The sequence below is a fragment of the Panulirus ornatus genome, chromosome 34 (assembly GCF_036320965.1).
Source record: "Panulirus ornatus isolate Po-2019 chromosome 34, ASM3632096v1, whole genome shotgun sequence".
NCBI lineage: Eukaryota > Metazoa > Arthropoda > Malacostraca > Decapoda > Palinuridae > Panulirus > Panulirus ornatus.
Genome location: NC_092257.1, coordinates 12812690 through 12825751, shown reverse-complemented (window position 1 = coordinate 12825751; position 13062 = coordinate 12812690). Strand labels below are relative to the sequence as shown.

Here is a 13062-nt window from a genome sequence, read left to right as displayed (position 1 = left end):
ATAAATGATAATAGTAATAATAATGATGATAATGATAATAATAATAATAATAATAATGATAATAATAAGCAGGACTTCAAATATAGGAAGGTGTGTGTGTGTGTGTGTGTGTGTTATACCTGCTTCCCTTGTCCCGCGGTCACTAGCTTCAGTCACTGCGTCACCAGGACTGTGTCATCGGCAAATAGCAACTGGCTTATCTCCTGCTATGGACGGACAGGTGACAGATGTTGTACAGTCCAACCTAAGCGGGACGGTATGATCCTGGGGCATATTACGACCCATGACCTGACCTGTGAACCAGATCCGTAAGGGTCAGGTCAAAGGCCAAAACCATCATACTCAAAGGGCGTTGTACCGTTGTGCTCAAGGTGTCGTACCGACGTGCGCATCAAGGAAGGGGTGTTAGAAAATCGATGTCATGAGAGAGAGAGAGAGAGAGAGAGAGAGAGAGAGAGAGAGAGAGAGAGAGAGAGAGAGAGAGAGAGAGTAGGGTAGGGTGCGTCCGTAGCCGATGGTCACCATCTTAAGAGAGAGAAGTAAGGGACTCCTTGAAGCGGTCAGGTCCCTGGGCCGCCCCAGCAGCAGCACCGGAGCGGCCTCCATCCCTTTCCCAGAAGGACTCCTTCCCTCCTTCAAGTGCAAGACGTCGAACTTACGAAAGCAGTGACGTCACGTTCTACAGTTTATCATTCCCTGGTGTTGCGTAGGGGGTGTTTCCTCCCCCCCCCCCTCTCTCTCTCTCTCTCTCTCTCTCTCCTCTCTCTCTCTCTCTCTCTCTCTCTCTCTCTCTCTCTCTCTCTCTCTCTCCGCCCCAAACACCCACACCAAATGTGGGTGTAGCTCCTCAAAGGCCATGTCCTTAGTACGAGCCATGTGTATGGGGTCTTGCAGGGTAAAGGGAGAATGTTAGAGCGATATGATTGTGGTGTATATTTAGAACTTTATGCGAGGGGTGAACCAGGCTAGGTTATAACCCAGGGGTGAACCAGGCTAGGTTATATAACCCAAGGGTGAACCAGGCTAGGTTATATAACCCAGGGGTGAACCAGGCTAGGTTATATAACCCAGGGGTGAACCAGGCTAGGTTATATAACCCAGGGGTGAACCAGGCTAGGTTATATAACCCAGGGGTGAACCAGGCTAGGTTATATAACCCAGGGGTGAACCAGGCTAGGTTATATAACCCAGGGGTGAACCAGGCTAGGTTATATAACCCAGGGGTGGATCAGGCTAGGTTATATAACCCAGGGGTGGATCAGGCTAGGTTATATAACCCAGGGGTGAACCAGGCTAGGTTATAACCCAGGGGTGAACCAGGCTAGGTTATAACCCAGGGGTGGACCAGGCTAGGTTATAACCCAGGGGTGGACCAGGCTAGGTTATATAACCCAGAGGTGGACCAGGCTAGGTTATAACGGAGGGGTGGACCAGGCTAGGTTATAACCTAGGGGTGGACCAAGCTAGGTTATACCCCAAGGGTAAAAGTATACTATGTCGGTTATCGTACTCGGTAGATCGTAAACGAACTCAGAATACACTCTTGCGCAGCCACCCCTTGTACGATCGACTCTCACCTTGTACTGTCCTCAAACCATTGGATTTTCCCCCACACACCCACGCCTCTCACCCGTGCAGCAGTTGTGCTCAGGACCCGCGACCTGCACCCGTGCAGCACCGCGAAGCCAACCTCGCCATCAAACACATACCCACCTTCGCCCTCGCGAAAACAAATTGGCGTATTGAATGACGTATTTCATGAATACATTTCGCTGTTTGATGATTAGTTCATACATATATGTTGTTGTTGCTGTTGTTGCCTTTAGCATGTTAGGAAAAGTAAAGCTGTGTATTTGGGTTATTTGAGAGATGATGTGTTGTGATAACAAGGGTTGTATTACTGTCATACATGCTAACCTATCATCGACAGGGGGTCAGTATGGTGCAACCCTCTGATTGGTGTACGTCGCCGCTTCTCCAGTCGACACTCCGCCCCTCTGACCTCTGGTAGCGAGTCCCGCGACCCCGCGTGACCTAAACCACTCTCTGCCCGCAAGAAAGAAGTGCAGTTTCTTGTGTGGGAGGCTGGTGGCGGTGAGCGAGAGGCGTGTGTGGATTTCTTTTACCTTCATGTTCAGTGGTGACAGTTAGCGTGGCCACAGCCTACTTTCCCAGTTGGCGCTCACACAGGTTTTTAACCCCCCGTGGGTCTGGTTGGGCTCCTTCCCTGGGGAGAGTTTGGCCGAGAACCATTACGATCAAGAGGCGGAGCTGCGTGGTGACAGACCGCTTCAGTGTCGCACTTCCTGGCTACGGTGGGTGGGAGAACTGAGGTACAAGACCACAGCGGGGTTACCAGAGCCTTGCTGCGCGTCCACGCAGGAGCAGGGTATGGCGGGCTCCTTTAAGGCGGGATAGGTCCTCGGGGACGCGGTCACTCCCTACTCCTGTCCGTCGACGATGATTACGGCCTCCGCCCGAGGGAGTACGGTAACGCCTGGGAGTGGACGTGGTGACCTCGACAGCCACCGAAGTTGTGCGACCTTTCGTATGCACCTGCCTCCTCTATGTCCACAACCTTTCCTCTCCCCTCCCCCCCTACAGTGACCACAACCTGCCCCCCGTCCCTACACTGATCACAACCTCTCCCTACCCCTCGTCCCTACACTGATCACAACCTCTCCCTACCCCTCGTCCCTACACTGATCGCAACCTCTCCCTCCCTCGTCCCTACACTGATCACAACCTCTCCCTCCCTCGTCCCTACACTGATCACAACCTCTCCCTCCCTCGTCCCTACACTGATCACAACCTCTCCCTCCCTCGTCCCTACACTGATCACAACCTCCCCCTCCCTCGTCCCTACACTGATCACAACCTCTCCCTCCCTCGTCCCTACACTGATCACGACCTCTCCCTCCCTCGTCCCTACACTGATCACAACCTCTCCCTCCCTCGTCCCTACACTGATCACAACCTCTCCCTCCCTCGTCCCTACACTGATCACAACCTCTCCCTCCCCCTCGTCCCTACACTGATCACAACCTCTCCCTCCCCTCGTCCCTACACTGATCACAACCTCTCCCTCCCCCTCGTCCCTACACTGATCACAACCTCTCCCTCCCCCTCGTCCCTACACTGATCACAACCTCCCCCTCATCCCTACACTGATCACAACCTCTCCCTCCCCCTCATCCCTACACTGATCACAACCTCTCTCATGGTCCGACCTCAGGTGAAATCTGTTCAGTTGTCCATGGCAGTAGTGTACCAACACATAATGATACCCACCACCGCACGTTTTCTTTATTCACCTGTAACACACGTGAATGAGAACGTTGTCATTTCACTCGTGGGGCATTGTACTCATCACACACACACACACACACACACACACACCTAAATATCAGTTACACACGGGTCGCACCGTGCCATTTATTGGCGCTTCGAGAACACGTACCTGACCCCCTCGTTTATAATGGAACACCAGGGTACAGCTGCCCCACACTGTAGCCTTAATGACACCCCCACCAGGACACAAGCAACGCCCGACCACTGCTAGTCATGGCGTAACAGAGACATGGGCTGGAATTGACAAGAGCATGGGTCAGGCTTGCCCTTGGGGAATCACACACACACACACACACACACACACACACACGCGAGCGCGCGCGCCTCACGAACCATATACGTAGTGAGAGTGTAACGTGGTCTTCGGATCGTCTTGAATCTCCTCAGAAGGTGTTCACAATTTTCCGGGTGTTGGATGCCACTCGACCTGAACTCAATGAGCCTAGCGGATGTAGGTAGGCCAACCAACCAGCCTCCCATGCTTTATGTCTCGCCATTTTATGCCCAAAGCGAAACCATATATGTATGTATATATATATATATATATATATATATATATATATATATATATATATATATATATATATATATATATATAAAGATACGCTACTGTGAGTATTTATCAGGTATGTTAAAGACGACGTCTCCCCAAACCCTACAGAAACATAGTAGAGGACCTGCGTAACTGTTTGTTTGTTGCTCTGCCCCCCCCCCCCCCCCACCTCCAACCTGCTGTACCTGGCAAGCAATCGAGGACACGCAGGAGGGAGGAAGGAAGGGGGTTACAATCCTCGGCTGCTGACGACAGAGTTCTGGTGCGGAAGACTTGTTCCCCCAAAACCCTCCTCCCTTGTGGGCAAGACACCTGTACAGATGTTCGTGATTATCTTTATATATATATATATATATATATATATATATATATATATATATATATATATACATATATATATATATATATATATATATATAGAGAGAGAGAGAGAGAGAGAGAGAGAGGGAGAGAGAGAGAGAGATGTTTCTATCGAGAATAACAATATCATTACGAAAGTGAACACATGATTTTATTCCAAATTGGACTAATAAGAATCTATTTCCAGATGTAATCATGGGAGCGAATAGATGATTATCTATCGAAATACATCATAACGAGGCAATTGAGAACAAGACCTCTGTTTTAGCATTGCTTGTTTAAGTACTTGTGTACTGTAAGTAGCGTGGATGTAATTTGTCACAGTGTACGAGTGAATAAGAAACGTGTATTGTGTACATGATGAGAAGAAGGCAGAGTGTACGGATATTGGGGCCGCTAGAGTGTAGTACACTCCTATTTCAGAATCTGGATATAAGTCAAAATCGTCGATCAGTCCAGTTCCATATAATCCTAGACACTATAGTAAGGTGGTCGGTGGTTTACCCTGAACACAGTATGGCTTGTAATGTGTATCCCTTGATTGTGTTGTTTTCTTTCTTTCGGAAAGAATTGAATCCTCTCTTTATCATTCGTCAGTCCTGAATATCGTGTGTACCTGGTGATATCCTTGCCTATCGTCCTGTTGTTAAGGTGTAATCTGAGCACCGAAGTGACAATAATGGCTGTTAGGGTGAAAGACCACTAACTCCATAAACGGAGAACAGATTGCATTTGTTTTTTGTTTTTCTTCGGCCACAGCAGTTCTTACAGTCTATAGTCTCCCCTCCCATTCGGGGGAGAGGGGAGGGAAAAAGTTTATGATGAACATACAACAAACACAAGGCTGACCCAAATGCACGCCTTGCGGGACTCCTGTGAGGCGAATCAGCTGTGGGACATAACGGGTTCCAGGGTGCACCAGTGAGGAGTGGCAGGTTCCCCAGGCTGGTCCGGAGACCACTGAGACAGTGTATCATAGTGTGGTCAGGAAGACGAGGCCGACTTGAATGTGGTACGTGGGGTATAAGAGGAAGCATGTGGAAGATGGTGTGTGGTGGGATGAAGATCATGGGAGTAACATGGGTAGTGGAGGATGTTGCTGGGGTGGCAACTACAGAAGATGGTCAGCGTCGATCTCACCTTCCTGGAGGACATGCAACAGTTTAACCCAGAGCCTTAGTTGCGTATGAATGAAGGCAGTACAGTAGATGCCTGGCGATCACTCCCCACCCACCTGCTTCCTCAGGCAACACCAGCCGGGTAGGAATACAGCCAGAGGACGACAACACGAGGTTTGGGAGGGAATGTTCCATCGTCGAAGCCCTCAAGGAAAGGATGTATGGAGGACATATTCTCATGTGGTGGTTTCAGCTGTCGAAGAGGGCAAGAAGTATTACAGTTAAGATGTAAAGGGAAAGAGATGAATCATGAAGGGAAAGATATGAATCATTAAGGGAAAGAGAAGAATCATGTGCACACTGAGTGATCGATGCTTGAACAGGTTGCTTCCCTGATGGTTGATGTCATTAGAACATTTGTTCTGTTCGTGATTACCAGTAAGGGAGGTGATGCTGGCGGGAAGGGATGAATTCAGTCGTGGAGAAGGTGAGGGAGACATGAAACAGAAGATGAGGTGAAGGTGAAGGCTTCGTAGACGATGGGGAAATCGTAGAACATGAGGTGAGGACGATGGGGAAGTCGTAGAACATGAGGTGAGGAGGATGAGGTCGTCGTAGAACATGAGGTGAGGAGGATGAGGTAGTCGTAGAGAATGAGGTGAGAGGGAAGTCGTCATGGAGGATGAGGAAAAGGAGAGGGAGTTCGTCGTAGAAAATAATGAGGTGAGGAGGAGGAGGTGGTGGAGGAGGAAGAGGCAGTTGTAGACGAAGCAATGAGAGGGTCGTGCCCCTCATAAACTACCTCCGCCACTCGTGAGTGTCTTCCGGGTCGAGTCTTTTCCCTGCGCCCGACGCGCCTCACAGGTCACATCTGGGCTGCCCTGCGTGGCTCCGGCCCGCTACGGTCGGGCGGAGGGAGGATGTTTAGGTCTCAATGCAGGCCACGTTCCCCAGGAGCCGCCATGATGGTCGTGATGACGGGGGTGTGTGTGTGTGTGTGTGTGTGTGTGTGTGTGTGTGTGTGTGTGTGTTCATCTTCCCCACACGTCACATTAGGCACACCGGTTGTATCTCCTGTTGAGTCCTTTGATGATATGGTTCAGCCATGTCAAATACCTACATCTCATTTCTCTTCAGGTCTTCGTTCAGACTGTGTCTGTTCGACTGAAAATCCTGTCGAGTGTTTATTCTCTCTCTCTCTCTCTCTCTCTCTCTCTCTCTCTCTCTCTCTCTCTCTCTCTCTCTCTCTCTCTCTCTCTCTCTCTCTCTCTCTCCATTTACTCTTGATAAATCATTTAGAGGCATTATATTAGTGATGTAGCTTTTTCCATAAACAAATTCTTTTTTTACTAGGTAAGAAAAAAGACTTCCAGTAAGAAAGTACAGTAGATTGATGATGTAAATATATACAGAAGTAGACGTTACACCACCTAAAGGAACCATGGAACTGTGATCTAAGGAACGTGGAATGGTCAACCATTCAGTACGTGAATAAGTGAAGACAAAACTGATACTTATTTCCTGAGGTTGAGAGGCTGGTTTATGATCCCCGAACCTTTATTTATTGCGTTTGAAAGCTGATCCCAACCTGTATACTCTGGGTGAAGCTTCCCCGCCATTCGTTCACCAGCGAGATGGCCATAGTTCATAAGCAGGTAAACTGACCCCACTTGACAGACTGTTAACACAGCGAGGGGATTCGGTTCCATTGTTTACACTACCTGATCGTTCAACGTTCCTCCCCCCGAGGCTCTTCTGTTTACGGAGGTATATAAAGTCGCCTATTACTGCCTTCCGGAAGATAACAGTCCATTGCGGATTTTAAGGCTTTAAGGACCCTATTCAGTAGACTGTATATGTGTATAATTTTCTACAATAAGAACCTATCAGTCGACTTTAAGATGCTTACGTAACCTTCTAATCCTCGCAGTGCCAGATGGACAGTGAGGAAACACGTGTGTTCAGCGTCTATACTTCTAGTTTTGTACGTCTCAAAGATTTCAGGATTCTTTACCGTCTACCACCACTGTGGACGTCAGTACTTCTCCCCCCACTGGGTACACACACACACAAACACCTCGTCGCCTTGCGCCAGCCCACTGTGTAAAATATCCTCTTCAGTGCTCTCCGACAGAACCTGATTCGGGTCAGATTGCGTCTGTCAGCACTTGACCGGGCCACCACCCTCCCTGTCATTCAACCTTACGTGGAAGATAAGATGCCAAACTTGTAGATTATACAACTCACGTAAGCAAGACAGAAGGTCATAGAAGTTCGGGCTGGGGTCTCCTGAGCCCAGGTCACCCCCCAAATAACCTCGTCCTTCACTCATGATATGGGAGAAGGAAGACGTAAGACCATCAAAGCGGTCGTAGCGTTGCGTCACTCGCAATGACTGCTCGCGCATCGCAAGTGATTTCTAATTGTTTTTAAGAGTGTTTGATGCTTTACCAGCTACTTTGAATATATTTATTATACTTTGTCGCTGTCTCCCGCGTTAGCGAGGTATCGCAAGGAAACAGACGAAAGAATGGCCCGACCCACCCACATACACATGTATATACATAAACGCCCACACACGCACATATACATACCTATACATTTCAACGTATACATAATAAACATACACAGACATATACATATATACACATGTACATATTCATACATACTGCCTTCATCCATTCTCGCCGCCACCCCGCCACACATGAAATTATATATATATATATATATATATATATATATATATATATATATATATATATATATATATATATATATATATTATCCCTGGGGATAGGGGAGAAAGAATACTTCCCACGTATTCCCTGCGTGTCGTAGAAGGCGACTAAAAGGGGAGGGAGCGGGGGGCTGGAAATCCTCCCCTCTCAATTCTTTTTAATTTTCCAAAAGAAGGAACAGAGAAGGGGGCCAGGTGAGGATATTCCCTCAGTGGCCCAGTTCTCTGTTCTTAACGCTACCTCGCTAACGCGGGAAATGGCGAATAGTTTGAAAAAAAAAAAAAAATATATATATATATATATATATATATATATATATATATATATATATATATATATATATATATATATATACCTTAAAAAGAAAGATATGATGGTTGCACACTGCATTCCGCCATGAAGGCCAAGCGAAGAAATAAGATGACATTTCTCAGCAACACTTGAAGGTTACTATCTGCTGTACCGTACGTGAGGCTAAGGACAAGTAAGAGAAAATGGGATCCTGCACCATTTCTCCAGGAGCTCTGAGGCTGTGCGCTACTTCCAGTGGCAGGGTAATGATGGACTCCATTGGAGTGAGAGGTGGTTTGTCCCGTGTGCTCCCAATGATGTAGGTTCACTAACAGGAAACGAAACAGATGTTCGTGTGCCATTTTTTTTTTTTTTTTTTTGCTGAGCCTCGCACACCTGCGAGGTTTGACACACACACACACGTACACACGTACACGTACACACGGCTGCCACCGTGGGTTCTCATGGCGGGATGCCATAACTGCGGTTATGGAACAGCTACGCTGGTGTGGACGTCGCCCTCTCTCGCGGCGGGGTGTGGCACGGTGTTAGCTGAGGTTACAGCAGGAACGAGCAGTAGGTAGATAGATGGCTCTGGTGTTGGCAACACTTGTCGCGAGGGAGGGAGGGAGAGGGGGGGGGGTAAGTATCGAGAGAGAGCGCTGCGCTCTCTCTCTCTCTCTCTCTCTCTCTCTTTCTCTCTCTCTCTCTCTCTCTCTCTCTCTCTCTCTCTCTCTCTCTCTCTCTCTCTCTCTCTCTCTCTCTCTCTAAAAGGTGAACAAACTATGACTTTATTGCCACTTTTTTCTTTTTTTTTCTTTTCTTCCTTCCTTCTGAATGATTGTGTGTATGAACCACCTCGTTCGATCTGTGGAAAGTATGAGCGTGTATGATGGTTGGCAGCAGCAGCCCGTAACCTTCCTCAGTTCATTTCAGTGGTCGTAAAAGTCAGGCAGTCTTATTACACAGGTCACGAAAATAACTAACATTTACTTCCTTACTTCTGATTATCGCCTGTAATCTCAAATATATATATATATATATATATATATATATATATATATATATATATATATATATATATATATATATATATATATATATATACTTGTCTCTCAACCCTACTGAACCTAATAACCTTGCTCTTATTCACATTTACTCTCAGCTTTCTTCTTTCACACACTTTACCAAACTCAGTCACCAACTTCTGCAGTTTCTCATATGAATCAGCCACCAGCGCTGTATCATCAGCGAACAACAACTGACTCACTTCACAAGCCCTCTCATCCACAACAGACTGCATACTTGCCCCTCTTTCCAAAACTCTTGCATTCACCTCCCTAACAACCCCATCCATAAACAAATTAAACAACCATGGAGACATCACACACCCCTGCCGCAGACTGACATCCACTGGCAATCAATCACTTTCCTCTCTTCCTACTCATACACATGCCTTACATCCTCGATAAAAGCTTTTCACTGCTTCTAGCAACTTGCCTCCCACACCATATACTCTTAATACCTTCCACGGAGCATCTCTATCATCTCTATCATATGCCTTCTCCAGATCCATAGATGCTACATACAAATCCATTTGCTTTTCTAAGTATTTCTCACATACATTCTTCAAAGCAAACACCTGATCCACACATCCACACTTCTGAAACCACACCGCTCTTCCCCTATCTGATGCTCTGTACATGCCTTCACCCTCTCAATCAATACCCTCCCATACTATTTCCCAGGAATACTCAACAGACTTATACCTCTGTAATTTGAACACTCACCATCATCCCCTTTGCCTTTGTACAATAGCACTATGCATGCATTCCGCCAATCCTCAGGTACTTCACCATGAACCATAAATACATTGAATATGCTCACCAACCAGTCAACAACACAGTCACCTCTTTTTTGATAAATTCCACTGCAATACCATCCAAACCCGCCGCCTTGCCGGCTATCATCTTCCGCAAAGCTTTCACTACCTCTTCTCTGTTTACCAACCATTCTCCCTGACCTTCTCACTTCGCACACCACCTCAACCAAAACACTCTATATCTGCCACTCTATCATGAAACACATTTAACAAACCTTCAAAATACTCAGTCCATCTCCTTCTCACTTCACCACTTCTTGTGATTATCTCCCCATTTGCCCCCTTCACCGATGTCCCCATTTGTTCTCCTGTCTTACGCACTTAATTTACCTCCTTCCAAAACATCTTTTTATTCTCCCTAAAATTTAACGATACTCTCTCACCCAACTCCCATTTGCCCTCTCTTTCACCTCTTGCACCTTTCTCTAGACCTCTTGCCGCTTTCTTTTGTACATCTCCCAGTCAAATATATATATATATATATATATATATATATATATATATATATATATATATAGAGAGAGAGAGAGAGAGAGAGAGAGAGAGAGAGAGAGAGAGAGAGAGAGAGAGAGATCCCTTCTGGCATCATAACTGCCATGATAAATGATGCATCAAAAATTATTTTATCACTCGTTTTACAAGTGTTTCTTATCTAGCGATCTAGCGCATAAATCATCTCTGTTCTACATTGTTTAACGATGAATCCTCATCATTGCTACGTGTTGACCGTCTATATATCGTTGATGCAAGAGTAACGATAAGATTCAAACTTAAACGTTCGTATATCTTTTGAGAGTAATAAGGAAAAGATACGAGGCAGCGAAACGGGACTGCAAATCTCACTGGGTTAAGGGAGTCACCGCGTGACCTAGATTGCAGCCAGGTAGTGTGAGGCGATGACCCGAGGTTTGGCGAGGCTAGGCTAGGCAGTAGCGCTCCTCACACACACACGCAACACACACACACACACAACGCCAGTGTCAGGGTCGCTGCCGGCCCGCGCGCATTGGTACACATCGTCGGCCGCGCGACGCCGCCGCCACCGCCAACGAACTCCCTCCTGCACCACTTCGAAGTGCAGCTGACTCGTGCGTCCGCTGCTCGACCGACCGTCACTTCTCCTTCAGAAGGGAATTTGACAACCACGGTAAGGTCGTCCGCTGGGATCTCAAGGTCGGGAGCACACAGGGGTCATCTTTACCTCTTGGAAGCTTCTCCTGATATTTCCCTGTTCTCTAAATCATTTTTGTGTTCGCTCTGGAGCGACGGTGATTTGAACATTCGTTTGCATTGAGGAAACAGTAAAGTGGGGAGGGTAATCTTTTTTTTTTTATCTATTTGCCTAAGTTATTTTCGTCTTGACAGTCGCTAGGCCAATTAATCTATCTTACAACATCGAGAGAGAAAAATATATATATGTATATATTTGCAAAGAAAATACGGTGTGGTTTATACAAGGGTTGTATGTAGGCTTCGTTATATTCTAATTTGCGTAATGGTGACGATTCTGTTTTTGGTGCAGCATCGTATTTTATATTTTTTTGAACCACAACACCATGTCATGTTACACTCTTGCCGTGTGACAACACCATGTTGTGTTACGCTCTTGTCATGTGACATCGCCATATGTTACGCTCATGTCGTGTGACAACACCATGTTATGCTGTGTCATGTGACATCACCAGGTCGTTACTCTCATGTCACGTGACGTCATCTCACTCGTGTGACTCGTCACTGTCATGCGACACCCTGTCATATGTGTTTCTCATCACTGTGTCATGCGACGCTCACGTCATGTGAAGGAAAGACTTACCGTCATAGTTGCCTGGGGTGTTCCAGTTGACCTCTGCTCTGTGTGGTGGAAAGGTTACACTGGAGAGAGAGAGAGAGGGAGAGAGAGAGAGAGAGAGAGAGAGAGAGAGAGAGAGAGAGAGAGAGAGAGAGAGAGAGAGAGAGACAGACAGACAGACAGACAGAGAGGATTCCACAGCTTCCCCTCATCCAGGCGAGCAGGAGGTCTCATAACGGTCCATCCTCGTGTGACTCTTGCCACCGTGTAACTCATCACCGTGTCGTGTAATTCATCACCGTGTCATGTAACTCATCACCGTGTCGTGTAACTCATCACCGTGTCGTGTAACTCATCACCGTGTCATGTAACTCATCACCGTGTCATGTAACTCATCACCGTGTCATGTAACTCATCATCGTGTCATGTAACTCATCACCGTGTTAAGGATGAAGTCGTCAACATGCCTGTAGCGCAACCGTTTCATATCAGGTGTGGCCCACCAGACGACGGGGCAGGTGTGGTGTGGCCCGCCTGGCTACGGGGCAGATGTGTTTTGGTTGTGTGTGTGTGTGTGTGTGTGTTCGTGTGTGTGTGTGTGTGTGTGTGTGTGTGTGTGTGTGTGTGTGTGTGTGTGTGTGTGTGTACAGCAGTGGGTGAAACGCACGTAAGTTCCTCACATTACCCATTAACTGTTCAGGAACCTTCAGTTAGGGGCTTCCTACTTTTGTTGTTGTTGTTTTTTTTACTGTCGGTGGATCACGCGAGCTGTGACACCCCCCTCTGTCCTCGTGGTTGTCCTCTCTCTCTCTCTCTCTCTCTCTCTCTCTCTCTCTCTCTCTCTCTCTCTCTCTCTCTCTCTCTCTCTCAAGGATCAGGTGTTGAGGGGCATTCATGTCCCTCTCACGCGAATCGTAAGTTTACTTCGTAATAATTAGTTGGTTCTGTCGATGTCGACGTAAGCCGCGCCCACGTCCCGA

The 13062-nt window shown here is 47.1% G+C and overlaps 1 protein-coding gene across 2 annotated transcripts in view; it reads left to right on the top strand.

Annotated features, from left to right (window-relative positions):
- LOC139759864 (uncharacterized protein C05D11.1-like) overlaps positions 1-13062 on the top strand; it is a 167303-nt gene that overhangs the window by 81495 nt on the left and 72746 nt on the right. The window contains exon 1 of one of the 2 annotated variants that reach the window (XM_071682383.1): positions 11283-11440. The exons of the other annotated variant lie outside the window; for it this stretch is intronic. The gene's annotated coding sequence lies outside the window, so the exon portion shown is untranslated. Of the gene's footprint in view, positions 1-11282; positions 11441-13062 lie in introns of those variants that run through there. 2 annotated transcript variants of the gene reach the window in all.